The sequence below is a fragment of the Spinacia oleracea genome, chromosome 4, assembly GCF_020520425.1.
Source record: "Spinacia oleracea cultivar Varoflay chromosome 4, BTI_SOV_V1, whole genome shotgun sequence".
In the NCBI taxonomy this organism is placed as follows: Eukaryota; Viridiplantae; Streptophyta; class Magnoliopsida; order Caryophyllales; family Amaranthaceae; genus Spinacia; species Spinacia oleracea.
In genome coordinates this window covers 109,988,478-110,015,249 of record NC_079490.1, presented here as the reverse complement: position 1 = coordinate 110,015,249, position 26,772 = coordinate 109,988,478, and the positions used below count along the sequence as shown (strand labels likewise).

The 26,772-nt window shown below is 39.4% G+C and overlaps 1 pseudogene; it reads left to right on the top strand.

The window, feature by feature from the left end:
* The first annotated feature begins 16,547 nt into the window (after nt 1-16,547).
* LOC130460355 (uncharacterized) lies at nt 16,548-16,648 on the top strand (annotated as a pseudogene).
* The last annotated feature ends 10,124 nt before the right edge of the window (nt 16,649-26,772 follow it).

Here is a 26,772-nt window from a genome sequence, read left to right as displayed (position 1 = left end):
CAGTTTGGTATTCAGAGCAAAGGTTCTGGACCATAAGGGCTAAACCTTACGGGTTTTGCGCATAGTAGAATTCAGTAGGCTTTAAGCAAAGAGTTTTAAAGAATAAGTTAAAAAGAATATGTTAAAATCATGTTAAGTTAAAATGAAATGAGTGTGAGCGTAGGAACGCACGGGATAAAAGGGATTCATTTCTCATGTTATTTATGTTTTTCTGATTGAATATGTTATGCGAAATATCGATTATCGAGGTTACCAACTATGCCACGAACGAAGCTCACAAGCGCACCATTCACGATGGCGCCAATGCTAATATTATTTTAATTTTGCTCTCTCTCGCTGTTGATCTGAACTTCCCTTGTTCTCATGTTTATCATGTCATGTTATGAGTTTCCTACCCTAGACAGACTAGGAAAAGTTTAAGCATTACTGATTTCTTGGAAGAAGTTAAGTTAAGCACGGTTCGAACTCAAAGATTTTGTGGATACGAATTGTTTGAGGAATTTTTATGGTTATGAAATATTTAAGGATAGTATAAATGTTAAGAGCACTAAGCGAGCATAAGGTTGTATTTCATGAGTGGTTGATCATTAATTAAGTTAAGATTAATCTAAGTTTAAAGTGTTAAAGTTATGAATAAAAGTGATTCTTGGGTTACCTATCCGATGAATGTTTTGGTGTTTATAAGTACACAAGTCTAGTATCTGAAAAAGGATTGATATGCCTCTATTAAGGAAGCTAAGAAGTTATACATGAATGTTATGAACCCCATGAGTTATGGTAAAAGACCCGTTTGAGTTGAAACATGAATAAGATCTTGAGGATTTTATCAAAAGGAGCTATCAAGAATTAGTTATCAAAAAGGTTGAATGATAGAGTATCGAAAGAGCATGAGTTTGTATTTCGTAAGTGGCAAATCAACAAATAGATCGAGGTTTAAAGCATTGAAGTTATAATTGAAATCGATTCTTAGTTTACTTTTTTGCATCATTTGTAAGGTTTATTTTTATGTATTTATTTGAAAGGATGCTTGATTATCTCCATAAAGAAAGCTAAGCGAAAGAATTTAAGGTTTTGCAAAATGTTATGTGGAAAACATTATTTATGGTGATCGAAAAGATGAAATTGAGTTTGCATATAAAGCTTTGAGGATCTTACCACAATAAGTTATCGAGAGTTAGTCTGTCTATCAGGTTGATGATATCAATGAATGTTATGAAATTCGAAGAGAATTATGAATGATTGAGGAATGCAATGGAGTTAAGAAAAGAAAATCGACGAAATGACAAGCCTATAGAATCAGGTAGTCTGAACTAAGTTTCTAGAACCTAGATTGTTTCTGATAAAGGCACGTGTAATGGTTTAGAATTATCCGCCAAAACCCAAGGTTTGTCGACTTAAAATACTAAGGATAAGTAGCGAAGTCGTACGTCTAATGATGTAGTTCCTGTCACGTGATTGGACTCGAACCCCCGCAACGAACGTAGTCAACGAAGTTGTGTGACGCAGAAGAAAAGATCGGAGATCGAAATCGAAACGAATCAAATAATGAAGGTCAGCGACAAGATTCCTGCGGCAAAGAAGCCCAAATGAAAGTGAAGTGTCTCTAATTGTTCGTCCATGAACGATATGATGTATGAATGACTATGTTTTCTATTAATGATTATGTTATGGTCAAACATGCTCGTGTGTTAGATCAAATGATTATGAATGTTATGCTTATGTTGAATATGAAAATTTTCAATTTATGAATTATGTCTTTATGATATGATTATGTTTATGCTAACATGATTGTACTGGTAATCTAATTGTTATTCATGGATGTCGTCTCCGATGGAAGTTCTCCTGAGCTCAGAGTACGAGATTGATATAATAAATGACTTTTACAAATTATTTGAGTATTGCAATTGGTAGACAAATATTTACATATACATTTATTTTCAGCATTATAATTTTGCATAAAAGTTACTATTTTCGGTAGAAAATATTTTCAAACAAGATATCACAAAGTAAAATGGAAGCCTAGTCTAAGCTAACAATTTGCCACTTTTATGTTCTTTGCTCCTAGATCCTATTTTATGAAGTAAAAGGGAGATACGAAAGACGATGGCGGAATGTAATTGACCTTAATCACGATCAAGGATCAATATAATTTTGCCCCTTTTGTATTCTTTACTCTTCGATTCTAGGTCTCGAGTTGAAGCGGAGTTCTAAAAGATGATGGCGGAATGAAGGCTAGACATTGTAAGAATTGAAATTGTGAGATCTTGGTTTTAAATAAAACATTATACTTTTATTCGAGCATTTTCAATTTTCAACAATCATTTTATAAATCTAATTTTCAAGTTTCGAGGACGAAACTTTTTCTAAGGGGGTAAGAGTGTAATACCCCGAAGTATTAAAATTTTATTAATCATGCTTAATTATTTTTATTTAGCTTAAAATCATTTTAAATATTAATTTCGAACTTTATTTTAATTAACGAAGTTTTATTTCGCTTGAATTTTTAATATTATTACACGATTTATTATTTTTCAAATTCTATGATTTAATTTCAAATTTACGAGCTTAAGCTACTTTTTAAAAATCTAAATTATTCCGTGATTTCTTTCGGATTTTTAATAATTTCGAAACGTTCTTATTTTATTCAAAAAACTAAATTTATTTTCGTTAACGATATTTTTTATAAAAGATTATTTCAAAACTTAGTTTTAATTAAAACTTTTCTATTCCAATTAATTTCCAAAAAATAGAGATCAATTTTCTGAATTCTTGCCTAAGTAATTGAAATTACGAAAATGCCCTTACAAAGCCAAAATGCCATTTTTCTTCTTCTCTTTACTCTCCACGTACAAAGCAAGAATGAAGAAAACTCTTCATTCCTCTCCTTCCCTCAATTCAGTCTTGATTCATGCCTTGATCTCCAAGCCATTTTCCTTCTCATTCACTTCTACTTGACTCTACAAATAAGACACAATTTCAACTAAATTCCAACCAAAAACAAAATCAAATTTCAATTTCATTTCTCTCTGTTTCTTTGATTCGAACCATCTCCCACCACCATCAACCACCATCGTGACCACCTTGACCATCGTTTACCGTTACCACCACCTAAGGCCACCATCATTCCCAACCACCCGCACCCACACCAACTCTCAAACCTGTCACCACCTCTGTCTCCGCCCAGAACTCCCCGGAAAACACCCCTCAAACCTCCCTTGCCCCCTCGTCTTTTTCCTCTGCCGCACCACCGTACCGCAACCACCACCACTTCCAGCCACCTCACCACCTCCCAAATAAAATTCCGCCTCCACCCTCACCGTCGTACCATAGCCGCACCTCCCTCAGCCACCCCACTCACACATCCCCTACTTCTCCTTTCGGTGCACACAACCCCTCCCCTCTCGTCGTTGCACTGCCCAGAAACCACCACCACCGAATTTCTCGGCGCGGTTTCGCATCTTTGTACCGCCCAATCCCAGACCTCGGCCACCTCCGTCCCCTCTCCCTTCTCCTTCCTCTTCGCTGCTTCCCCTGTTCCTTCGAGCCTCCCCTGCTTCCCCTGTTCTTCGCCCCACTTTCGTGCCCAACTTAAAAAAAAGGGAGATACAGTTCCAGTAATTGGAACTTTGGTGTTTTATCTCTCAATTTAAGCCCAATCCTTTGTTTTGGCCCAAATATCCCAAAGTAAGCTCTTTTATTTATTTATTTATTTAAACACTCATATTAATCCATTGTTATCATTTAAATTTTAAATGATAATATCAGATTTATATTTTGATTGAAATTTGATTTAAATTATATTTTCGTTAATTTATGAAATTAAATAATATTCATGTACGCTAATCGATTTATGAAATTTTGATTGAAATTTCGTTTAATAATATTTTCAATAATATATAAAATTATATTTTTATTAAATTCATTATTTCAAAATTCACTATCTATAAATTCATTATTTATAAAATATTGGGTTTAAAGTATTTATCGTTTTAATAACTAATTCAATAATTTGATGCCTTGAAAGAAATCGAACTCGGAGCTCAAGACGAACGATCCAAGGAAAAAGGCCTAGCAAATCATGGAATTGAGGTAACGTTTATTGCTAGTACCCGCAATCCCTTCGAAATGTATTTATGAATGATGTTATGAACGATTGATGTTTTATAATGATGTTTTATGATTTGCGGGATTACAAGTATGATTAGATTGAATTGTTTTATGATAATGCAGCTTTATGAAAATTATTGATTTAATGAATTATTATTCCTGAAAGGATGATTTTATGAAATAACAAGATTTAATGGTTTTATTGAACTATCCTGATTGAACGAGATTTTCCTGATTAACGTTCCATTAAAAGAAATGTAAACATGATAAATGAAAGTGTAAGAACTGGTCAAGTTCCCCTGATATGGAGCCCAGGCTCCCCCTGATAAGAAGCACTGGCTTCACCTAATATGGAACCAAGGTTCCCCCTAATAAGAAGCACTGACTTACCCTGATATGGAACCAAGGTTCCCCCTGATAAGAAGCACTGGCTTCCCCTGATATGGAACCAAGGTTCCCCCTGATAAGAAGCAATGGCTTCCCCTTTTATGGAGCACTGGCTCCCCCTGTTATGAAGCACTGGCTTCCCCTGTTTGTAGGACACGTCCTACCATGTTTTCCTGTAAAGTCCTAACGACCAGAATAATACTGTTAAGAGGAAAAAGATTAATAAAATGATGTTCCTGAAATGATGTTCCTGAATTAATGTTCTTGAAATGATATTACTGAAATGATGTTCCTGAAATGATGTTCCTGAATTAATGTTCCTGAAATGATATTACTGAAATGATGTTTCCAAAATGATGCTTCTGAAATGATAATTTATTAAATGTTTTACTATATTCTATTCTCCCTGTGTTATTAAATAAAATGAATTGAAATGATGTTACGATGCTAGGGTAACTCGTTACTGAGTCTTCGGCTCACCATTTTTGTTTTCTGTTTTAGGTACTGCTGGGAATGAAGGAAACGAGTAGTGGAGGATTTCACTTTAATAATGTTCACCTAGTTTATGATTAAAGTTTTAATAGTTTAATGAAAGACTTTTAGTAAGTTATGTACTTTTACCTTGGGAATATAAAATGAATATTATGTTAATTTTGGAGTTTAATAACTTATGATTGATGGTTGCCTTGTAATTCCCAATAGGGAGTTATGGCAGGTAATGTCCCGACCAAATTAGGTTAATTTTGCTGCTAATTATGCCTTAATAAGTGATTTAGAGATCGGGGCGTTACAGGCGGAGTCAGGCAATTTTCTTCCCTGGTACGGACATGCTATTAAGTTCAAATTGGTAGCAAAACAAGTACATGCAAAAGTGATCAAAGCAACTCCAAAGTGAAGATTCATGAATAGGCCATGGTCCGATTTTCTCCCAATTAGAGGTCCTGATCCTCAGAAGTCCCGATCTACTCCCAATTAGAGGCCCCGATCCTCAGAAGTCATGGTCTTTTCCCTATTAGAGGTCCCGGTCCTCAGATGTCCCAATCTTCTCCCCATTAGAGGTCCCGATCCTCAGAAGTCTCGGTTTTCTCCCAATTAGAGGTCCCGATCCTTGTCCCAAGTTAGAACACCCGTTCTTCTTTAGAGGTCCTGATACTCGCTCCGTATTTAAATTTTACCCGTTACTCGCCCTCGTTTCAGGTTTATCCCTTCCTTACTAGAAAAGGTATTTTATCTCATTTTTATTTCTTCCCCGTATTCCATCAGCCAATATCAAAATTAAGTATTATGTTTTCGAAAAACTCCAGTCACTGTTTAAACGTCTTCGATGACTCTGTGAGAAGTCAGTTCAAGTCAGTAGATTCCCAATGACTCGTGAGGGAACTGTTGACATTCCTAGTGATGACCCTTTAGTCAAATTTTATCACTCGGGGGCCCGTGAGACCCTCATTTAAATTTGGTCTTAACCAGATTAAGTTCCAGACACACTTCGTCTACTAATACTTTGATTATCGTCTTGCCCATACTCAATCAAAGTGGGGGCTAACTGTAGACGCCTACATTTGTCCCTAGGCCCGAAGCTGTGTGGTCAATAATTAAACCAAGCACTGCTTGACTAAGATTTCCTAAGCATGCGACGAATAACCTGTGATTGACTGATAATCCCAAAAACCATATTTCCTTCTTTAGTAACTGCCATGCTTAACTACTGCCCAGAATGGTAACCGCATGTAGGGGGTTTTTTTTGTATATCCTCCGTAAATAGGATTATTTCCTACGGTTTTTGAAATTTTGAACTTGAAGGAGTCGCCACCGAACATTTTAAGGGTCTGGTATGGATGGACCAAAATTGACTCTTTTGGATAAGACATTGAATCTTGAAACCGAATGTGTGAAATTCAGGTACGGGAACGAACCGCTTATTTTGGCGAACTTTAAAAGTGCATTCAAACACAAGACAAGGAGATCAATCATGACACTAGGTTGGTTGAACCATGTATTTAGAACATTGTATTCACTATTTGTACGTGGTCACTTTGCTTTAAAATTAATTAAGGGAACCTAAGACCAGTTTGTCCAAAAATTATCTTTGTTAAGCGTGATGTAACCTTTTGTATATTATTGTATTTAGCATGTTGGATGATGAAAGCAATAAACATGTAAAGCGTCATCACGAATAGGAATTATTGAAATGCGTACAACGCCGTTTAGGTGCAAAATCACATCACCTTAAAAAGATGAATAAAGGGTGCGGAATTGAAATAGCAATCATATGAAATAAAGGTGCAATATTGAAAGTTCGTAATTGAAATTGCGATATTGAAATTGCGATATTGAAAGTGCGGTATTGAAAGTGCGATATTGAAAGTGCGATATTGAAATTGCGGTATTGAAAGTGTGAAATTAAAATGACGATATTGAAATGAAGATATTGAAATTGTATTATTGTACTTGAGATCCGAACACCAAACAAATACTTAATAATAAGTGTGTCCGACTAGGATTCAATTCTCTGAAAATCTCAACTTTAGATGATTTTGATAAGGCGTTTTTCCGTCGTTGAAAGATCAACGCCTCAATCAAACAAAATTTATAGAACCACTAGACTAACCAACTATATGAACTATAGTGGCAAGTAAAGGGATCGTCCCAAAGAAACGATGGTTCTCGAGTTTAAATGTCAAGCTAATTCGAACAAGAGGTTTGATTTGAATTATCACTAAGATGCTAAACTAACAATTAAACTAGATTGAATCAAGGAAGCTAAACGTTAGGGAGTTGGGGATAGTCTAGGGAAATCGGGGGAAATGTACTACCATATAGTAATCATGAATGATGCAATGAAATAGCACATAGGGGAATGAAAACTAATGACGTACTCGCCACCTCTCGGATAGAGCACGCGAAGCAACCTAGCCTATAGAAAAGCTTTCGCATAGTCCTAAGCTAGATTAGCTAGCATATAATAGGTGCTATCATTCACTTGCATGAACTAGGCTCACAATGTCTTGCCAAACCTAAATCATACATTCCAATCTAACTCAATCAACTAGCATTTGCAACTACTACTCAATTGATCATGGAAAATCCTAGCACTAAATCAATTTAATCACATCAATCATTAATCAATTAAATAATCAAATTCCCCTAATTAGGCCCCTAGATTCTCCCCTTTCCCTAACCTAAATCTACTCACTAGCCATTCTAGGAATCAAGAAATCCATTAATTCTACACTAGCAAGCATGAAATTAAAGGATTAAGAAGAGAAAATCAAAGACTAGAACAATCAATTGAACAATCAATTGAACAATCAACAAGAGAATTAAGAATCAAAGTAACTAAGTAACTAAGTAAAATCAAGAAGAATTCAAGAATTGAAGGAATTATAGAACAATCAAAAATCAAAACAAAAGCAAGAATTAAGAAATTGAATTGAAGTGCACAAAATTAGAAGAAGAGTTTAGAGAATTACAAATTGATGCTTCAATGGAGGAGAGTTTCTCTCTCTAAAAAATGCTGAAAAACTAACTTTGAGAATCTAAAATTATCAACTAAAATTTTACACTTAACAAAATAATCGAAAAATCTATTTATAAGTTTCCCCAAATAGAAGCCAAAATTCGAATAAAAGCAGCCCGCGCAACCATTCGGTCGCACAGACCTTTTGTGCGACCGAACGTAAAAGAGTCGTTCGAGCACATACTGGGTATTGTGCGAGCGAAGGCAGTGAAGAACATTTCCTTCGTCATGTGCGACCGAACGAAGAACCCTGTTTGGTCGAATGGAGTTTCTTTGGCTCACAATTCCTCTGCAGCATGATTCTCTTGAACGAAAAGCCTTGTGTGGGCGCACAACTCTTGTGCGGTCAAGTTGATGACCTTGTGCGGTCGCATCCCAAATTAGGGACATTCTGCCTCCAAAAACCAAACCTGTGCGACTGAACAACAGAGCACGTTCGGTCGCACAAAACCTGTGTTGTCGAATAGTAGGCTCTGCGATCGCATCCCAAATTAGATACCTTCTGACTCCAAAAATCAATCCCGTGCGACCGAACAACAGAGCACGTTCGATCGCACAGAACTGGATATTCCTTGTACTCATTTGCACTCCTCTGTTCGGGCGCACAAACCATCACTCGATCGCACAAGCCCTGTTTTGGCTTGATTCTACTTGTTTTCCATCACTTTTCATCATAATCACCTATAAAGAACAAGATGGAACGAAACTTATAAAATTCACACAAAAAGCTACAAAAACTATAAAAAAGTATAAAAACAAACATAAAATCCTAAGCTAAGAGCGACATAAATGTCGCTCATCAAACTCCCTCAAGCTAAGCATTTGCTAGTCTCTAGCAAACTAAACTCAACTAGGAAAGAATGAGCAACTATTAGAATCCTCAAACACAAAAAACCAGCAAATCTAATCAAGGCAAGACTAAAAATGAAAAGCACAAACCAAGAAAAGAAAGAAAGAAAAGAAGAAGAAAAGAAAAGAGAAGAAAAAAAATTAAACTACAAAATCCAAGATAGGGCCTTTATTATGGAACGAGTATAAAAGAACACTAACATTACCAATCAAATAAATGAGTACACGCTAACTAATGTCCTCAATCGAGTGAAAGATTCAAGTGCCAAGCAAAGCGAACTAAGGGTGAACACTAATCAATTCCCCTTCAACCGAGCATACCACGCCAAGTCTCTAGATCTTTTCCACCCTTGAGAGTAGCGTCTCGAGACACCGCGAAGGCGCCGGAGAAAATAAGATAGGTTACCTGACATCTTAGCATGACAATCCCATTCCATAAACTTGACCAAATCCTCCCTCCACCGACAATGACTCAACTCAAAAGGGTCAAGAGGACTTTTTAGGGTGTAACGTAGGCTAGGGGTAAGGTGTGGAACAAATTTGGTAATTTGGTGCTCATACCTAAAGGGAAGCGCAATGATAGAACTCAAATCAAGTAAATCGAACCAAAAACAAACTCATACCACTTATTTGGGGTACCCCCAAGCTTATTCAACAACAATTCTAAACTACAACTCTTTTTGTACTTTTCTTGATTTGATTTTCTCTTCTTTTTTTTTTGCGTTTCAATTGAAACTTTTCTCATGCCTTGTTTTTCTCTATTTTTGGCTTTTTTCAAAACTTTTATTTCTCATTTTTGCTTTTCCATCACTTATTCACTATATACAACACATTTCCCAAACTTCGCCATTCATACCAATAAACATCATTCCTCAAATATGCATAATCATTCCAAAACCAACAAGCATCATAACTCTAAGCTTCACTATCACTTCTAAGGGTGAAAACAAAACAAAGGCTATTAGGCTTGTAATGTGCTCATTAGAAATGAAGGGTCAAGGCTCAAATGGCTAGCAAGGGGGCAAATGCAAACAAAAACATATGAGAAAAAATAGAAAATAAAGTCCTAAACTAAAAAGAAAAATAGTCACCGAAAGAAATGCCTCTATCGTCCCCTAAAGTAGTTCGGTCGCGGTCTCGGGAAGGAAATAGTCAAATTCGGGAAGTAGGAAAGTCAATGCCAAGGATCCATGCCACTCAAAATATATGAATATGTGTTTGGGCTAATTTGAACATGAACCTCACATGGGAGCAAATACCACTCTCTCCGGTTTCAAATCACTAGAGAGATCGACACCATCTTACAACAAGCCAAGGGTTCAAGATGCATGCTACCCAAAGTTCTAGCAAACTTCCTTAACACCAAATCCTAAATTCGACCCAAGACATTAAAAACCGTGTAAACATCTACCAATTGGGAATAAAAGCATTCTAGTCTACAAGTTCTAATTTTATTTGCCCAAATCAAGAATATTGCCTAAGAAAACCTAGAAAAACTTGCCGTGACAAAAGGAAAGGAAAAAGAAAGAAAATAAGAAAACACACCAAAAAGGAAAACAAAAAGAAACAAACAAAACAAACGAAAAGAAAAGAAACTAAAATCAAACTAAAAAACAAAGAACTAACATAGACAAGAGCACAAAATGGTATGGTTTCCAAGACATGAGCATCAAAAATAGGCAACTATACAATAAAACTCCCCCCAAGCTAGAAATAGGCCGTGTCCTCAAGGCCTAAAACTAAGCAAGGAGGGGCACAGCTACACATCCAACCAAATGCCCCATATGCAAGATGCCCGTCCCAAAGAATGCATGTGAGATAGAAGGATATTACCGAAAATGTTGTGGGAGCAAGTCCCGCAAAGAACCGGTAAAAACCGAACAAACTCACCAAAGTATCGACGAACAAGGCATAGGTGGAAAGTGGGAACCCACATTAACGAAACCAATCCATAAAGAACACTCAAAAACAAGAAAGAAAAATGTTAGTAGACAAGGCCAAATGGCCAAAACAAACACAAAAACAAGAAAAAACCCATCATCTTATATACAACCACATGAAGTGGCAAGAAGATCACACCAACAAACATCAAACACTCCCCATAGCAAACCCCTACTCCGCACTTCTCCCCCAAGCTAATCACAAGCATACCATCACATCAAGATGAGGGAGAAATGGAGTGAACCCTAAGAAGAAGGGCCCGGGGCATGCTCTTTACCCTTTGCATCATAAATTCTCCAATGTTCATCCCGCTCAAGACGATAAGCACGAGCCGCGTCATCGGTGAACGGAGTGAAATTGAAGGTGGGGTCCACATCGGGACCCGAAGCGTCGGTATAGGGCGACCAACCATATTCGGGCACAAGGGGGTAGTTTCCATGGGGTGGCTCTCCTCGGGGGCCATCCCAACCACCCATATATCCCCTAGGCCACCCGATGAAATCCTCGGGCCACTCACTAGGCCGATCCACCGGTGGGGGAGTGGGGTACATAGGGTCACCACGGTAGTCACTCCCGCCCATCATAGTATAGTCATAGGGCGGAAAGGAGGGCGGAGTGACACCGGGTTGGGATGGACCCGTCCAATACGGGTAGGTGGGTGTACGCTCCTCATTCCAACTAGGGATGGGCCCTTGTTGGGGAGGGTGGTAAGGGTAGTTGACATAGGGGGAAAAGTCCCCTTTGTCAACATGAAAGTCGTACACCCGCCTACCGTAGTAGGACGAGTCAAAATCGGGAAATGAATCCCCCGTGTGGCTCCCTTGAGAAGCAAGAGAAGCCAAGACACGTGCTTGGTCCTCTTGCCCTTGCAAGAGAGTCGCAAGGGTGGATTGCAAACCCGTCATGTCAAAAGGAGAGGAGAGAGGTATGTTACCCATATTCGTAGGAGGACTAGGAGACCGAGAGGGAGCTTGAGTAGGCTCGGTAGTGGTACCGGTAGGCTCGGAAGTGGCGGCGGCGGCAGCGGCGACCTTGACAAACTTTTGATGTCGCGGAAGCAAGTAGCGGACATTAGGGGACCATGAAGTGATGGGCGGGTGCGGAAGAAAGCACCAATCGTTCTTCCGCACAAGCCAAATCCATTACGCCTCATTGGTGGTGTAGTGGAGCCAAGTAGCATTGAACATCGCCCAGATGTTTAAGAACTCACCACCGGCCACTGGAGGTAAAGCCGCCATCTCCTTGGCATGAGGGTTGTTCGGTAGAAGCCGAACAAGAAGAGTAAGCATGCCGCCAAGGAGGATGTCGGATTTATTCAAGTGGCTATCCCTAACCTCGATGATCCGGGAAATGAGCAATTGCCCGAAATCAAGTACCCCTTGCTCCTCTTGTGTGGCCAACCATAAGCCACCAAGTTCCGTGCCCGACAAGGCACCAGTAGCACCCTTAGAGAAAAGGGCATAGATGAGGAGCCGGCTCATGATGCGGATGGCCGGATGATGGAATGCGGAAGACTTGGCCGAGGCGGAGAAGAAATCCCCGTCGTCTCCGGTGAGCTCTCTCCACCAACTATTTTCATCATAGTTGTTAGCACATTCGGACCTCGGGTTCATGATGAAACCATGCTCCGAGTCGATGGAGAAGAGGGCATTGATTTGATTGTGGTTCAACTTGTATTGGCAACCGAAGACTTGGAAGCTCAATTCCACCACACTATCACATTCCTCATCTTCTACAAGGTTCTTCCAAGCCGAGGAGAGGAACTCCAATGTCAACCTTTTATAGGTTGGGGCACTCATCTTTGCGAACTCTTCCCACCCTATGCCCTTGATCAACTTGTCAACCTCGGCCTTGACCCCCAAACTACGAAAACTCTCCCGATGGAAGAACTTGATGGGCTTAATTGTCCTCTTGGAAAGGAGCCCCAAGACCTTTGCTCGGCGAACTCAATTCCGAAAGTTTCCATGTTCGGCGGGGTTGGTGCCGTTGTTGCCGTTGTTGCCTTCCTCTTTGATGAAGAGGTGGTCGCGGTCGCGGTTGCGGTGGGGTTCTTCTTGGAGCATTTTGGTGCCAATGAGATGAGTGGATGCTAAGAAAAAATCTACAAAACAAACCAAGACACACAAAGAAGGATAAACTAAGTTAGTTCACAATCTAGGACAAACGAACAACTACAAGAGCTAAGGTTAAACTATCTTCATCAATTCATCATCAAGCTCTAAACATTACACCAACTCCTCAACAAGCTTGAACTAACCATATTACTCCACAACAATAACCACAATCAAACAACCAACACTTCCACAAACAAGTATAGTCAAAGGAGCTCAAAATCTCACAAAATCATCTCAAAAAGTCTAGAGCTTAAATGGAACAAGGAATTAAACATGCATAGCTCATCTAGACAATTAAAGATTAACCACAATACAAACATGCATCAACAAACACCCAAGAATCAATTATTTCAGAAAAATCAAAAACAATATGAACATGGTGAAAATGGAACGAAATACAAGAATTAAGGGAAAGAAATCATCACCACAAGCAAAGGAAGTAGTCTAGGATCGATCCCAAGTATCCTCAAGAGTTCCAATTCACCACATACACACTTATGAACAATTTCACAAAAACCCTAGAAATTGGGGATTTTGCAAAAATCTGAAATTTTGGGGATTTGGGGGGTTGGGATGAATGAGATTGAGTGTATTTGATGAATGGGAAGTGAAATTTGTGAAGGGAAGTGAATGAATTTGATGAGGAGTAGTGGTAGTAAGTGAGAGAAGAGAGGGCAATGGAGAGGAGAGTCGAGCAAATGAAGGAAAAATGGGGGAGGGGCTCGCGATTTTTCAAATTAATGACCTCAGAAACAGCTCCGCCAGGCTGTGCGATCGAACAGATTAAGTCGTTCGGTCGCACATACCTGTGCGATCGAAGAGAAAGAGTCGTTCGGTCGCACAGACCTTGTGCGATCGAATAGCTGAAACTGTGGGATCGTTTACCAAAAACTGGCCATTCTGTCTCAAAAACTTGGTTTGTGCGATCGAACGACAGAGCACGTTCGGTCGCACAAAACATGATTTTGCAAATGTTTTACAAGTTTCCCCTTTAAATCGAAAATTAAACTAATTAATGGAAATTAATGCACAAAATCTAACAAAAACTAAAACTAGGAGTTAGACAACCAGGTTGCCTCCCGGGTAGCGCTCGTTTAACGTCATTAGCTTGACGAATCCCCCCAAAGCTCATGGGGGGACAAGAGAGGAAATGAATACACGGGTTGCCTCCCGGTAGCGCTCGTTTAATGTCATTAGCTTGACGGACCCCCCCAAAAGTCAAGGGGGGTCAAACACAACAAACCTCGGGTCAACACTAGTCAACAAACCTTTCTTGGCCTCCTTGGGCACAAACCACTTACCAAAACCACAACTTAATGAGTGGGGCCCAAACCAAGTCCTTTTAGGAATAGGATTGCCTTGCTTGGACTTCTTGCTCATACACTTCTTACCATTAGATGCCGGAGTGAGTGACTTTTCATCATCAAGATCCATCCCGCATGTGTCGGGAATGGTAATGACATCATCATAGGGATCTCCTTGCACAAAGGAACTTTCGTGCACATCCTTCTTCACCTTCCTATCAATCTTAAAATTACACTCAAGAACACAAGGATTGTTAGAAGCAATGGCACAAGAATAATTATGCTCAACACAAGCAAGAGTGTCAACTTTCATGCAACTTTTCATTTTAGAGCAACAACGTTCTTCAATTGCAAGCTTGAAACTAGCCTTGGCGTCTCCCGCTTTCAAGGTGATCAGTCCTTCTTGCACATCGATAAGAGCCCCCGCGGTCGCCAAAAATGACCTCCCCAAGATAATGGGAGTATGGGCATCCTCATCAATGTCCAAGACGATGAAATCCACAAGGAAAGTAAGCTCGCCAACAACTAGGGGAACATCCTCAACCTTGCCAATAGGATACTTGACCGAACGGTCGGCAAGTTGCAAGGTGATGTTGGTTGGGACAAGATCTCCAACGTCAAGCTTGGCAAACACCGAATAAGGTAGTATACTAACGCTAGCACCCAAATCACACAAGGCATTGCTTATTTCAAGCTCCTTAATAGCACAAGGGATAAAAAAAATTTCCCGGGTCTTTGAGTTTGGGTGGCGTTTTGTTAAGAATGATAGCACTACAATTTTCGGTGAGGTTCACCATCTCCTTTACGTCAAAATCTCGCTTCCCACTCAAGATTTCCTTAAGAAATCTCATGTAGGATGGCATTTGTTTTAACGCATCCGTAAAGGGGATAGTGACATACATTTGTCGAAGAATCACAAGAAATTTTGAGAATTGCACATCTAACTTGTGTCTATTAACTATTTGGGGATAGGGGGGAGGAGGAGTTGGGAGAGGAGGAAGAGGAGTCTCCTTCGACTTATCACCATCACTCATGTCGTCGACATGAGACTTCTCTTCCGCATCATCACGGTCCGAGGACTCATTTCCCATAGAACTTTCACCCCTAGAGCTAGGAGCTTCAACATGCGCAGCACTATCATCTAAGGTCTTCCCACTCCTTGTCACAATTGCATACAATTGCTTAGGAGGTTGACCTTGGGGTGGGAGACTTGTATGCACTTGTTGCTCTTTGATAGTGCTAGCTAGTTGAGCAAGTTGGGTCTCAATCATCTTCAAGTGAGTGTTGGATTGTTTGAATCCATCCTCAAACTCGACATTCTTCTTGGCTTGCGCCCCCACAAACGACTCCATGAGAGCCTCAAGATTAGACTTAAGAGGCGGGAGTGGTGGAGGTGCAACGCCATAACCACTAAGGTTTGCTTGATATTGGTTGCCAAAGGTCCTCGGTCCATTGAATCCTGGAGGTGGCAATTGAGATGCACCATAAGGACCTCCCGAGTTCAAAGGATAACCCCCGCTTGAGGCACCCCTAAATTGCCCATAAGAGTAGTTATAACCCCCTCCACCTTGATGGTTGGGATTATAACTCCCTTGGTTGTATTGGCCTTGATTGCCAAAACCTTGAGAATGACCATAGGGCGCTTGGCTTTGATAGCCTTGTGCTCTATAGCCACCTCGATTTTGGCTATCATACCCACTTCCTTGGCCATAGCCTTGGTGGGGACCATACATGGGGCCTCTAGGTTGCCTAGCAAAATTTGGATTGTTACGGTTATCATTCCTAGACCTCTCATTTACGGCATTAGCATACTCTACATCAAACTCGCCTTCATACGAAGGGCCATAATCCACAAATTACAAGTTATGAACTAAGGGGCATGCATCGGGGGAGTGACTAAAGTCTTGGCAATTTTCGCAAAAGCAGATGCCCGGAGGCATTGAGCCATAAGAACTAACCTTGCTCTTCCCTTTAGATAGAAGAGTGGCCGAGGGAGGAGGGATTGTTGACGGTGATGGCGGTTGGCTCGAAGCTCTCCCCGTGAATGGTGTGTTTTCAAGCTTCTCCAAGCGCGAGGTAAGCTTCTCTATCATCCGTGCTTGCTCTATGGCGTACACCGAACCCTTACCATCTTAACTCCTACCTTTCCCATCATAATTCCTTGTGCCTACATGCCAAGATTGGTAGTTTTGAACTACATCCTCAATGATCTCCTCTATTTGATCCTCAGTTTTATTCATGATGGGGCCTCCCGCGCCCGCATCAAGACTTGTCTTCGAACTTGGACTCAACCCCAAGTAGAATGTTTAAAGAAACAACCATTTAGGGATCCCATGGTGAGGGCATTCCCTTTGGTACTCCTTAAAATGATCCCAAGCTTCGAAGAGTGACTCATCTCGCTTTTGCTCAAACGATTGAATCTTGTGGCGACACTCCGCCGTCTTCCCATGCGAATAGAAATTGTTTAAGAATGCACTTGTCACCTCGGTCCAAGTGCAAAGTGAGTTGGGTTTGACCTCCTTGTCAAGACAATCACTTGCTCGCCCAAGTAGAGAGAACCGAAACAATGTCAACCTCGCGTAATCCGATGTGACACAATAGTGCTCGAATTGTTTGAGATGTTCGTGAGGTGATTCATTACTCTTCCCACAAAAGGGGTGGCTTTAGACCAAATTGATCAAGGCGGGCTTGATCTCAAAGTTGTTGGCACCCGTTGTTGGGGCTTGAATACCACATGTAGCTTCGAATTCTCCCGGTATTCCCAAGTTCTTAACCGGGAGCGCCATGTTCTCAAAAACTTGCTCACTCTCTTGTTGTTCCTCACCAACACTCAACGATGCGAATCTGTTATTGCTTGATGAGCTAGACCGTACACGCCTTAGTCTCCTAAGTGTCCTCTCCAATTCGAGGTCAAGAGGATGGAGGGTCCTTTGACGAGCACGTCCCCTAACAAGCATACAAACTCAAGAAAAATCGTGAGCAATGCCAAGGAAAAAGAAAGCTAAACTAAATTGCAATGTTTTTGTATTTTCTAATGATGAACTAGTCTCAACTTAATCTCAAAAACAACAACCGTTCCCCGGCAACGGCGCCATTTTGATAAGGCATTTTTCCGTCGTTGAAAGATCAACGCTTCAATCAAACAAAATTTATATAACCACTAGACTAACCAACTATATGAACTATAGTGGCAAGTAAAGGGATCGTCCCAAAGAAACGATGGTTCTCGAGTTTAAATGTCAAGCTAATTCGAACAAGAGGTTTGATTTGAATTATCACTAAGATGCTAAATTAACAATTAAACTAGATTGAATCAAGGAAGCTAAACGTAGGGAGTTGGGGATAGTCTAGGGAAATCGGGGGAAATGAACTACCATATAGTAATCATGAATTATGCAATGAAATAGCACATAGGGGAATGAAAACTAATGACGTACTCGCCACCTCTCGGATAGAGCACGTGAAGCAACCTATCCTATAGAAAAGCTTTCGCATAGTCCTAAGCTAGATTAGCTAGCATATAATAGGTGCTATCATTCACTTGCATGAACTAGGCTCACAATGTCTTGCCAAACCTAAATCATACATTTCAATCTAACTCAATCAACTAGCATTTGCAACTACTACTCAATTGATCATGGAAAATCCTAGCACTAAATCAATTTAATCACATCAATCATTAATCAATTAAATCATCAAATTCCCCTAATTAGGCCCCTAGATTCTCCCCTTTCCCTAACCTAAATCTACTCACTAGCCATTCTAGAAATCAAGAAATCCATTAATTCTACACTAGCAAGCATGAAATTGAAGGATTAAGAAGAGAGAATCAAAGACTAGAACAATCAATTGAACAATCAATGGAACAATCAACAAGAGAATTAAGAATCAAAGTAACTAAGTAACTAAGTAAAATCAAGAAGAATTCAAGAATTGAAGGAATTATAAAACAATCAAAAATCAAAACAAAAGCAAGAATTAAGAAATTGGCTTGATTCTACTTGTTTTCCATCACTTTTCATCATAATCACCTATAAAGCACAAGATGGAACGAAACTTATAAAATTCGCACAAAAAGCTACAAAAACTATAAAAAAGTATAAAAACTAACATAAAATCCTAAGCTAAGAGCCACATAAATGTCGCTCATCAGATTTTCTCATCATAAAGCATCATGCACTTTGATTATTGAAATAGAAATTGAATATTGAAATTAGGAGGCTTGGTTCATAAAGATTAGACCTTTTGAAGTTTAAAAGGCTTCACCTTTAATATGCTCCATAACTTTAAATTGATTCTAGTTTAAGGAGAAGTTGATCTCACTTAAACATCATTGAATATTGAAAGTAGAACTTGTATTTAAACATAGAAAGTTGAATGTTCATGTGTTCTACTTTGAAAAAGGGTTTTCACTTTTCCAAATATCCCTGAACTTTAAAAAGAATTGTATTTTGTAAAATGGTATGATGATTGTTGTAAAAGGGAAACCTTTCAAGTTTAAAGTTCCTCACTTTACTAATAATTTTCGAAAATAAAGCTTGAATCGTGCATATTGATATTGAAAATGTGCTTAGAAAATCATTTGGGAGGAGTTTCAAGAGTGAAATCCTCCCAATGATTGCACTTTTGAACACTTTTCCTAGTTTATTATGAGTGTGCACTCAAATGAAAACATCATAGGAATTGAATATTGGATTTTAAAATGTAGAGAAGTGTTAGGTTATGATACATATGACATTTACATAGATCATGCGGAAACAACCATTAACCCAGGAAACATATTATTTACACATAATCATATAGCATAATTTAGATGCATACTCTTTGTTGCGTGCCCTCCCTAGCTGCGCCCGAACCGAACAAGAACAAGTCTTTTAGGACTCCAAGTGTCGTCCCTCCGTAGATAGTCCACAGCATGTCCGGATCCGCCTTAAGATTGACCAACTAGAATCGCCCTTAAGGTACTAGAAAATTTCGGCACTTTATGAGCAAGATGTGTGTTTTAATTTTCTCTCAAAAAACTCACTTTTGAATACTTTGAAACTTGTGTATAAATTATGACCCCTAGGCCTTTATTTATAGAGTTATGGAAAAGGAATCGTAATCCTAGTAGGATGCGAATTAATTGGAATTAGAATCCTACATGAATTCTATTTAATTAATTTATCCAATTAGGAATAGACATTTAATCATACACTGACTCTTGCAGATTCAGGAATCACGCATGAGCACAAACTCACACACACACGGCAGCCACAAGGGCCGCCCATGCGCGTGCGAGCAGCAGCCCGCGTAGCACGGCCCACGCAGCCGCGGCCTCTTGGCGCGCGCTGGGCCTGCCTTGCGGTAGGCCTGGCCGCTGCCTTGGCTGGGCTTTGTGGCGCGCATGCTTGCTGGGCGATGGCCCCGGCTTCGTGCTGGGCCTTCGTCCGGCAAGCCTCGTCCGATGCTAATTCGTACGATACGCTTCCGATTAAATTTCCATTTCCGGAATCTATTTCCGATACGAACAATATTTAACATTTCCGATTCCGGAATTAATTTCCGTTTCGAACAAATATTTAATATTTCCGTTTCCGGAATTATTTTCCGATTCCGGCAATATTTCCGATTCTGACAATATTTCCGTTTCCGGTAATATTTCCGATTCTGGTAATATTTCCATTTCCAATAATATTTTCCGATACGTACCATGTTTCCGTTTCCGGCAACATCTACGACTTGGATAATATTCATATTTCCGATACGATCCATATTTCCGTTTCCGGCAATATCATCGTTTCCGGAGTATTCATTTCTTGCCTGTGACGATCTTAGCTCCCACTGAAACCAAGATCCGTCGGTTCCGAATATTCATAGATGGAGTATTTAATGCCATTAAATACTTGATCCGTTTACGTACTATTTGTGTGACCCTACGGGTTCAGTCAAGAGTAAGCTGTGGATTAATATCATTAATTCCACTTGAACTGAAGCGGCCTCTAGCTAGGCATTCAGCTCACTTGATCTCACTGAATTATTAACTTGTTAATTAATACTGAACCGCATTTATTAGACTTAACATAGAATGCATACTTGGACCAAGGGCATTATTTCCTTCAGTCTCCCACTTGTCCTTAGGGACAAGTGTGCATTTCCTAATTCCTTTGTCGCTCGATGCTTGCTCTTGAACATAAGGTAAGAGTTGTCATCCTTATTATGTCCAGAGGTGTTCCTCGGTTTCAGAGTTCAACTGATCAAATAAACAGATAATCATAGCCTATGATTCATCCGAGCACGGCCATGCATTTCACAGTTTCTAGCTCTCCGAGTGGCCTTGTACAACTTTTAAGCATCTCATCCCGATTTATGGGAGGACAATCCCAATCTTGCGATCTTGAGATTAGACTTCGTTTGATAGGTGATTACCTGAGCGTTGCCTTTATAGCCTCCTTTTACGGTGCGACGGTTGGTCAACGTCAAAGCAACCAGTTCTCAAACAAGTAATCTCAAATCACTCAGGTATTGAGGATTTAGTGTCTAATAATTTAATGAAATTTACTTATGACAGACTTTCATCTCTTACAGTAAAGTTTCATAGGTCTTGTCCGATACTAGTCTTCCCAAAGTAAGTATCTATGCAAATGATTATGACATTGCCATGTCCACATAGTTCAAGAAACAGAACTACTAGTCATCTTGCACTCTAATCGTCTAACGTTTTCTATGCGTCCAATTTTATAGAAAAATCCGATTAGGGACCATTTTCAACCTTTGACATTCAAGTTCACTTGATAGACATTTCTTAGTCACAGGACTGGTCCTGACAGTCTATCTTGAATATATCGTCAAGTTGAAGGGACTCATCATTTAATAAACCACAAATTAAATGGAAAAATGAATTTCTTTCATTTATTGTGAATGATTAACCAATAATGTTTTACAAAGATTTAAACTCTAAAACTTTAAAACATTAAACAGAGACATCAAAGCCATTCTCCAATATGCTTGATTCCCATAGCTGCAGTGTGCGAGTTGTGCTTCGCTTGCGGCAGAGGTTTAGTTAATGGATCTGATATGTTGTCATCAGTTCCAATTTTGCTTATCTCGACTTCTTTTCTTTCAACGAACTCTCGTAGAAGGTGAAATCTACGAAGTACATGCTTGACTCTCTGGTGGTGTCTAGGCTCTTTTGCCTGTGCAATAGCTCCGTTATTATCACAATACAGGGCTATTGGTCCTTTAATGGAGGGGACTACACCAAGTTCTCCTATGAACTTCCTTAGCCATATAGCTTCCTTTGCTGCTTCATGTGCAGCAATGTACTCCGCTTCAATTGTAGAATCCGCAATGGTGCTTTGCTTAGCACTTTTCCAGCTTACTGCTCCTCCGTTGAGGCAGAAGACAAACCCAGACTGTGATCTGAAATCATCTTTGTCGGTTTGGAAACTTGCGTCCGTATAGCCTTTAACAATTAATTCATCATCTCCACCATAGACCAGGAAGTCATCTTTGTGCCTTTTCAGGTACTTCAGAATGTTTTTGGCAGCAGTCCAATGCGCCTCTCCTGGGTCTGACTGGTATCTTCTCGTAGCACTAAGTGCGTACGCAACATCCGGGCGTGTACATATCATAGCATACATTATTGAACCAATCAATGATGCATATGGAATCCCATTCATTCGTCTACGCTCATCAAGTGTTTTTGGGCACTGAGTCTTGCTTAGAGTCATTCCATGAGACATGGGTAGGTAGCCTCGCTTGGAGTCCGCCATCTTGAACCTATCAAGCACCTTATTGATATAAGTGCTTTGACTAAGTCCAATCATCTTTTTAGATCTATCTCTGTAAATCTTGATGCCCAATATGTACTGTGCTTCTCCTAGATCCTTCATCGAAAAACATTTCCCAAGCCAAATCTTGACAGAGTTCAACATAGGAATGTCATTTCCGATAAGCAATATGTCGTCGACATATAATACTAGGAAAGCAATTTTGCTCCCACTGACCTTCTTGTATACACAAGATTCGTCTGCGTTCTTGATGAAACCAAAGTCACTGACTGCTTCATCAAAACGTATATTCCAGCTCCTGGATGCCTGCTTCAATCCGTAGATTGACTTCTTTAGCTTGCATACCTTTTTAGCATTCTTTGGATCCTCAAAACCTTCAGGCTGTGTCATAAACACAGTTTCTGTTAAAACGCCGTTTAAGAAAGCAGTTTTGACATCCATCTGCCATATTTCGTAATCGTAATATGCAGCGATTGCTAACATTATTCGAATAGACTTTAGCATTGCAACTGGTGAAAAGGTTTCATCGTAATCCACACCGTGGACTTGCCTGTAACCTTTTGCAACCAATCTAGCTTTGAAAACTTCAAGTTTCCCATCCTTGTCCTTTTTCAGTTTGAAAACCCATTTGCTTCCAATGGCTTGGTAGCCATCTGGCAAATCGACCAAATCCCATACTTGGTTTTCAGACATGGAGTCTAATTCAGATTGCATGGCTTCTTGCCATTGCTTGGAGCTAGGGCTCGTCATAGCTTGCTTGTAAGTCGCAGGTTCATCACTTTCAAGTAATAGAACGTCATAGCTCTCGTTCGTCAAAATACCTAAGTACCTTTCCGGTTGAGATCTATATCTTTGCGATCTACGCGGGGTAACATTTCTAGATTGACCATGATTCTCACCAGATTCTTCTAAAGATCTCTGAGTTTCATCCTGAATGTCATCTTGAGCATTCTCTAGAGTTTGTTGTTCGACTCGAATTTCTTCGAGGTCTACTTTTCTCCCACTTGTCATTTTGGAAATGTGATCTTTCTCCAAAAAGACACCATCTCGAGCAACAAACACTTTGTTCTCAGATGTATTGTAGAAGTAATACCCCTTTGTTTCCTTTGGATAGCCCACAAGGATACATTTGTCAGATTTTGGATGAAGTTTGTCTGAAATTAATCGTTTGACGTATACTTCACATCCCCAAATCTTAAGAAAAGACACATTTGGAGGTTTTCCAAACCATAATTCGTATGGAGTCTTTTCGACAGCTTTAGACGGAGCTCTATTTATAGTGAGTGCAGCTGTATTTAGTGCATGTCCCCAAAATTCTAATGGAAGTTCGGCCTGACCCATCATTGACCTGACCATGTCTAGCAAGGTTCTGTTCCTCCGTTCTGACACACCGTTCCATTGTGGTGTTCCAGGAGGAGTCAATTCTGATAGAATTCCACATTCTTTCAGATGGTCATCAAATTCATAGCTCAGATATTCACCGCCTCTATCAGACCGCAGTGCCTTAATCTTCTTGCCTAATTGATTCTCTACTTCACTCTGAAATTCCTTGAATTTGTCAAAGGATTCAGACTTATGCTTCATTAGGTAGACATAACCATACCTACTGAAGTCATCAGTGAAAGTGATAAAGTAGCTGAACCCACCTCTAGCATTTGTACTCATTGGTCCACATACATCTGTATGGATTAAACCCAATAGTTCATTTGCTCTTTCTCCAACTTTAGAGAAAGGTTGCTTTGTCATTTTGCCAAGTAAACATGATTCGCATTTACCATAATCCTCTAAGTCAAATGGTTCTAGAATTCCTTCCTTTTGAAGTCTTTCTAAGCGTTTCAAGTTTATATGGCCTAATCGACAATGCCACAGATAGGTGAGATCTGAATCATCCTTTTTGGCCTTTTTGGTATTTATGTTATATACTTGTTTGTCGTGATCTAGTAAATAAAGTCCATTGACTAATCTAGCAGATCCATAAAACATCTCTTTAAAATAAAACGAACAACTATTGTCTTTTATTATAAAGGAAAATCCCTTAGCATCTAAGCAAGAAACTGAAATGATGTTTTTAGTAAGACTTGGAACATGGAAACATTCTTCCAGTTCCAAAACTAGCCCGGAGGGCAACGACAAATAGTAAGTTCCTACAGCTAATGCAGCAATCCGTGCTCCATTTCCCACTCGTAGGTCGACTTCACCCTTGCTTAACTTTCTACTTCTTCTTAGTCCCTGTGGATTGGAACATAAGTGTGAGCCACAACCTGTATCTAATACCCAAGAAGTTGAATTAGCAAGTATACAGTCTATAACGAAAATACCTGAAGATGGAACGACTGTTCCGTTCTTCTGATCTTCCTTTAGCTTTGGACATTCTCTTTTGTAATGGCCTATTCCATCACAATAAAGACAGCTTGATGTGGACTTGTCCTGCTTTGATTTAGCATTGCCCTTGGACTTTCCACCTTTCTTGAATGGTCTCTTTCTAGCCTTGAGTAAATCTTTGGCTTCACAGTCCAGTACTATTTCAGCCTTTCTGACAAGGTGAATAAATTCTGCAACTGTTTCTTCTCTTGGTTCACTTAGGTATAGTTGCTTGAAGCGACCAAACCCACTGTGTAGTGAATTGAGCAAGACAGAGACTGCCATCCTTTCGCTTATTGGTGTTCCTAGTAGACTTAGGCGATCAAAATATGAACACATAAGATCCACATGGAACCTCAGTGGGACGCCTACCCTCTGTTTAGTGCGAAGGAGCTGAACATGTGTTTCTTGGACCTCCATCCTATAACACCTGTTGGGAGAACTAACCTTTAGACCAGACATTGATTCAATCAACTCATGGACGTTCAGGTCCCTGTCCTCCGTACTTCCACGACAGATATCCCTCAGATTCTTGATGAGCGTAAAAGGTTCATAGGCTACAAACCTTCTAGCCCAATCATCAGGGATATTGTTCAGCATGAGACTCATAACCTTTTTGAGATCCGCATCCCAGGCGTAAAATCTCTCAGGGGTCATGTCTCTGGCATAGTAGCTTGGCATGGGATGTGAGAGTACATACTCAAGTCCATTGAGTTTGACTATTTCAACTAGCTTAGCTTCCCATTCAAGAAAATTTGTCAGGTTCAGCTTGACCATAAGCTCAGAACCCATGATGATGTTTTGATTGTTGTTTGCCATATTAAAAACTACAATTGAAAAGTATAAACAAATAAATAACCATTCACAGTTTCTCTTAATAAACTTAAATTCTAGCATACATGCATAATTCAATGTTTATTAAGCATTTTATTCAAGTTATGTGTTCCGGCAGGTGTGAATAAAATGATTCCAAGATCCTAAAATCATTGAAGAACTAAGCACAGTTTGTCGACTTAATCCTAGAACATCTTAGGTAAGCAAAAGCCTTTTGCTAATAGTCTAGAAACTATTCTTGGTTGATAGGTACGTCTAAGAACTTATTAGGTAAACCTATCGAATTTGCCACGACATAAAAGGACTCCTTACTTATATCGTTGAGTTTCACCAAAACTAACATGTACTCACAATTATTTGTGTACCTTGCCCCTTTAGGACCAATAAGTAACACCTCGCTGAGCGAAAACTATTACTAGATTGATGTAAAGGATATCCAAGCAAGTGTATATTTTGGCATGGCACCTTTTAACTCAATTTTTAAGTTTGGAACTTAAGGCTCTTACTATGTTGGTTAGATTTTAAGTGAACTAAAATCCTTAATCATGCAACATAATCAAGCTTATGATCTCATGCATTTTAAGACATATTTAAAACAATAAATAACTTAAAACATGCATAAGATATTTGTGATCTAGTATGGCCCGACTTCATCTTGAAGCTTTGACTTCAAAGTCCGTCTTGAAAATCTCCGTGGGAGGCACCATTTTCTTCAAATAGGATAAGCTATAACTAATTACAACTATTTGATGGTACGCAGACCATTTTGAATTGAAAAATAACTTTGGTGCTTTAGACCAATTACATTCAAATTAATGGTACGCAGACCATATTTTCTATCCTATTTGGGCCATACTAGTCACTTCATAACCTGCAAAACAGTACATATACAATATATACCATTCACCCATTCATTATCATGAATGGCCCACATAGCTGGTTAGTAAAACACATTATGCATCACGTAAACATTTGCAGCAATTAATCAAGGGCACCAATAATCTACCAATTATTCAGTCCTTATTAATTCTAATCGAGTTGTTTTAACCTTAAGGATTTGTAGACCTAATCAAGAGTTTATGACTAAAAAGCGCTCCCACTCAAACCAATAAATTCATATGCTTTACTAATTTTAAACATAAAATTGTATTTCTAGTCTAACCGGAAACATACAAATTTAATTAAAATTTAAAGCTCATATAAATTTATAATTGAATCCAAAAATTTAATTTAATTTCAGTCGCATTTAAATTAATTCATGATTTTAATTTTAGTAAAATAATTAGTATAAATTCCATTTATTATAATTATAATATTCAAAATTAAAATCCAAGAAATTAATTCAAATTATTAATTTTAAAATTAATTAAAATTACGTGAACTGAAATTTTCAAATTAAACATTCAAAATGATCTAATCGTAACGCAAACACCCTACGCGTTGCACGCCCATGGGCCGTACGCACACAGCCATTGCTGGCCATGTGCGCGCAGCCCATGCGCTCGTCGCATAGCTGCTGCTGTCTCATCGCAAGCCTCCGCACAGCGCCCCATCGCACGCGAGCTATCGCTCGCAGTGCGCGCGCG